Raw genomic sequence first — 5000 nt, 5'->3', positions numbered from 1 at the left:
CCCACAATAGAACACAGCAGATGTTTGCAGTAGAATCAGTGAGGTTGCAGCACAGAGCTGAGATTAATCCCTTTGAATTCATGTGAAGTAGAACTCACGCAGCCACATTTGACCGTATTGATCATATTGATTATATTCTGAGTGTTTTCTCAGTGTTTTTCTGCAGGTGTTTGAAGAGTCACACAGTAGAATTAGTAGAAACCAGGGTTGATTCTCCTCCCAAAAGTCTGTTTGAATTCTGACTCATTGAACAGTTGTGGGAATAAAAGTCACAGGTTTAAATATTGATCATATTTCTAATGCAGTGATCATGTTGCAGCAGAGTAGAATTGAAAATAGAGTCAAGTAGAATCTGCAGCAGCAGGACAGTAGAGGACAGTAGAGAATATGTGCCGTGGTGAGACTGTGTCTGATTTAAGGTCAGGCTGTTATTGATCGATTGCCATCTCTCCAATAAAAACGATGTGTTTGTGCGTTCGGTTTCCTGATGTCGCTGCTCTGACTGTTGCATTCAAAGACTCATTTGAACCAAAGCCCAGAGAATCAGCTCCATGCGAGCGTGTGTCGGCACGGCCACGTCGATAAATCAATACCATGATTATTGATTAACAGTCTGGTTGTGTTCTTGAGGCTTTTAATGTCCCTGGTAACACCAGGCTCTGCAGTGAGCCGCAGACATGTTGTGGATGTGTGTACTTGTACTGCAGTAGTACAGCCTGTGGATGTGAGGATGATGAAGGTGAGGCTGTTTTCAGTCAGCTGTTGTGCTTGTGCTCAGCTGGTGGGGGCAGCAGTGAGCAAACGGTCTCCTTTACTAAAGTTTACTTCTTTGTTTTTTAAAAAAAGCTGTTCAGAGCAGATTTGATCGCCATGTCGAAGCCTCTCCCTCAACATCAGGTCTGCACTTGGATTGGATTCAACACTGGTCGCTTTTAAACAGTGCGCCAAAAACTGGTCCACCCCAAGGATCGGGTCCTCCGACACAAACAGAGTAACATAGTGTACGCTGGTAAGTGCAGGAGGATTGGCAGGATTTATACATCGGGGAAACCAAACAACCTCTGGCTGAGAGGATGGCACAACACAGCAGAGCGTCAGGCCAGGACTCTGCAGTCTGTTCACACCTACAGGCCAGTGGACACTCTTTCAAGGATGAGGATGTAACATCCTGGACAGGGAGGAACGCTGGTTTGAGGGCGTAGACAAGGAGACCATTTACGTGAAAAGGGAAAGACCATCTCTGAATGGAGGAGGGGCCTAAGGGTACATCTGTCACCATCTTACATGCTGTGATTGCAGCCATTCCCCAACTCTCTGTGAATGGGACTCATGGTTATTGATCAATGGTCTTTGATCATAAACTGACCTCACAGCCTGCGTGTCGTCAGTGCTGCTGCTGTTCATAGCCTGCAGTCAGCTGAAACTGAAGGAGTCACCTGACGATGACCAATCCTCCCACTGAAGACGTCCAGGTGAACAGAACCAACGTTTTGGGGCGGTTCTTCTGCTGTCAGTGGGCGTGTCCATCAGTCCCATACTGTAACGCTCATCTTATCAGTTCTTCAGCACAAAGAATCAAGTTCCCGGCTGAATCAGCATTTTTAACAAGTCGCTGTGGGCGGAGCTGCTGTTCGACTGGTGCTGGGTGGCAGTGTGCGGATCGATCTTGTGGAGGTTTTATGAATGTTCCTAGAGCTCGTATAGCTCATTGATTCTCTGGTCTTTAATGGTCTAACTCTGGGATTTGGTTCCCATTACTGGGAAAAACCGGAGAAGTCTTCCCTGAGGGCAGACATGTTGCCTGTAGTTCTGCTGATGGCTCACAAACATCTGGAGATGTCAGGAAGTGTTCACATCCTTCACTGCAGTGAAAGCAGCAGAACAACAACGAAGCAGAGCCGAACGATAACGCGGCGCCCAAAGCCTCAGAGTTTAGGTTTCCATGACTGCTGGATGGAAGCAGGTGGAGTCGGGAATGATCAGGACTGAAGTCCAGAAGAAGAGCGTGGAGTCAAACTGCAGGAGACCAGGAGCTTCTGCCTGCAGCCTGAGGGTGTGTTAGATTTCTCCTCCTGTCCGTCCCTCTCTGCTGCACATATGGACGGCTGCAGGGTGTGTGTGTGTGTGTGTGTGTGTGTGTGTGTGTGTGTGTGTGAAAAACTCTCTGCGGTTTGAGTCTAAGATGGCTGCCATGCCCTGATAACGGCGGAGATGGAGCGCAGCTAATGAGCATGCCCGGTGGTTGGGTTCAGGTGGGAGTTTGTGTTCACTTTGTTCACTGTGTTGTTGTTTTTTGTTCTTCCTTTTAACGACCCTTTGTCCTGAGATTTCCAAATTAAAAGCCTCCTGTGACCTCCACTCTGCTGATCTTCACCTTTGAGTCTTTGACCCTTTTACTTTTGTCCATCACGGGTAATTCACAGCAGTCTGTCCAGGTGCACTGTGGGTAATGTAGGCTGTGGTTCTCATGGAGTGAAACGATGTGGGAGTGAGTGTGGTGGAAGGTGCACAGAGACACCTGGACTCAGAGACGGGCTGTAATTAGAGAGCTACTGTTAACTCAGCAACACACACACACACACAAACACACACACACACACACTCTCCCGGTGTGTCCAGGTTCAGGACTGTCGCTGATTCAGGACTTTAGCCTTTCCTCCTGAGTGTGTGAGTTTCTGTGTGTGTTCAGATGAAGTCAGCTCTTTGTTCTGTCTCGTCAGGGTTTTAATGAAGCTCACAGATTAACCTCACACTGCGCACTCAGGTGTGTGTGTGTGTCGAGGGTCCTCAGTGAGTTAATTATCTCTGCTCACACCTCTGAGACCTTCACTTCTTTCCTCTTCTTCTTCTTTGTTTCTCAAAGGCAGCTCCGTCTGACCAATCACAGTCCGTCCTTCCTGTCATGTGATCAGCACTCACTGTGTGTCTGACAGTTTATTTGTTTAAAAATCATGCAGTGGATTCTTGTGTTCAGGTTAGGTCACATGATCGTTCACACGATCAGAGGAAACTCTTAGTAATGTAAAAGTATGCAGCTCGCTCCGGTCACGATGTTCTGATGCTGCGCTCACACCAACCGTCACGGCGCCATCAGCTGACCGTTTCTGTGAATGGTGGCTGTGTAACGCTACACGTTCACCTACAAAGGTACCTGATAGATTATCTGCTATTTACCAGCATCAGATGTATAACAGGCCCTGGTGTATAAAGTAAATGTAAACAGTAGCAGCATAAAAGTATCTCGTGTACTTGAGTCAGATGTTCAGCGCTGATGAAGGGAAACTGTGTCTTCATGCAGAAACTGAAAACTGCTCCAGACAGCCATGAGAAACCCCTAGCTCTGTGTGTGTGTGTGTGTGTGTGTGTGTGTCTGTGTGTGACTGTGTGTCTGTGTGTGACTGTGTGTGTGTGTGTGTGTCTGTGTGTGTGTGTCTGCGTGTGTGTGTGTGCGTGTCTGTGTGTGACTGTGTGTGTCTGTGTGTGACTGTGTGTGTGTGTGTGTGTGTCTGTGTGTGACTGTGTGTGTGTGCGCTATCAGGGTGCTTCTTAAGCCAATTGAGGCTTTTAGCTGCTGCACAGTCACCTTTAATAGTGTTAGTGTGGTGAGCCGCTCAGCTGCAGTGACTGTGTGTGTGCGCTCTCTCAGATCTTCACCTCTGCACTGATTGAAATAATGAGCTGTGTGTGGTGACGGCGTTCCCTGAGCGATGAGGACTGTGGCTCCGTGTTTGATGGTTCTACCTGAGCAGGTAAAAACCGAGCACGCCGTCACAGCTGTCGGCTGACAGGCGACAGCGCTCCAACCTTTCTGCAACTAAACGAGCGTCTCAGTTTGTGAGCTGGCAGCAGAAAAGCTTCTCACAGAGATCAAACTGGGCACGTCTGATTACTAATCGATCGATCTGTGGATACCAGGAAATACAAACCAGCGGCTTCCTCTGGAGGAAACTTTACAGACGCAGCTTCTCCAGGTTTTCAGTTTTCACTTTAGGGTTGGGCGATTGGACAAATAAATCGTGTTTACAAGGGTGATTTCTTTCTTTATTTGCCCGTGAGTAAGTTTGCTCGTAATGATGGAGCTAATAGAAGCAGTCAACAGGAATAATAGTTTTAACTGCTCCCTCTTTTATCTGCAAGCAAATGCCCCAGAGTGTCCTCAGTCCTGAGAGTCCTCGAGCCCTTTGCTGTACGTCTGCACAAGCGCTTTGGTTCCTTAGGTTTACCTCTTTCATCCAGTTTAAAGCCAAAGAAATCCCAAATGAGTTCGTCCATGTTTGGCCTTTTTCTGTGTTGTAAACGCACAAATAGTCCAATGATTACATGGCTCCACCCATAAAAAGTCGAATATATCGCCCATCGTTGACTGTTGGACTTACGATTGTTGGAACATTTGTACGTCTCGCCCAACCCTACTGCACTGGAAAGATTCAATCAGTCAGACTCGGCACGTGTTTAAAGTTCGGTGAGTTTGTGTTTGATTGTGTCTCCAGATTACAGTCAGAAACGCCGCGAAGTGAAAAAGCTTTTCAGTGAACCGTCTGCACGGTTGTTGATCGTGTGAGTGCAGACAGGAGGAAGCGGTGTTCTGGCCTCTTCAGCCTCTGCCTGCTGCTTTGCAACCCGCCCAGCTCCCTGTCCTGTCCCTGAGCTGGCCGTCAGTGATTGGCTGTGAAGGACATGCAGGATGTTTGGTGCTCTGGCTGTTGTGTCCTGTGCGTTCAGCTCAGAGTTCGTGTTTTGTAATGAATAAATGAATCTGCTCCTCATCTCCCGCCTGCAGCTTCCTGTTTGTGTTCGAGTCTTTTAAAAAATCTTTGTTGGCTTTAATCTCCCTGTAAATCCACATCTAAGTATCAGCGGCAGCAGAGGCACCACTTTTTGTGTGTTTGCGCTGGATTAAAGCCGCCCTGGCGGGCCAAGATGCCGCTGTGCCCCCCGCTCCCCAGATTAACACGCCGCCTTCAGACGCTGTGTCTGCAAACCCAGCGGGGATTAAAGGA

General features: G+C 48.0%; 1 protein-coding gene across 4 annotated transcripts in view; it reads left to right on the top strand.

Annotated features, from left to right (window-relative positions):
- LOC102779429 (receptor-type tyrosine-protein phosphatase mu-like) overlaps positions 1-5000 on the top strand; it is a 166578-nt gene that overhangs the window by 783 nt on the left and 160795 nt on the right. The window lies entirely within an intron of this gene.

Source organism: Neolamprologus brichardi, chromosome 9, assembly GCF_056152115.1.
Source record: "Neolamprologus brichardi isolate AB-2024 chromosome 9, ASM5615211v1, whole genome shotgun sequence".
Classification (NCBI taxonomy): Eukaryota; Metazoa; Chordata; class Actinopteri; order Cichliformes; family Cichlidae; genus Neolamprologus; species Neolamprologus brichardi.
Note: the sequence above shows the minus strand (reverse complement) of the source record. Positions and strands in the feature narration are given on the sequence as shown.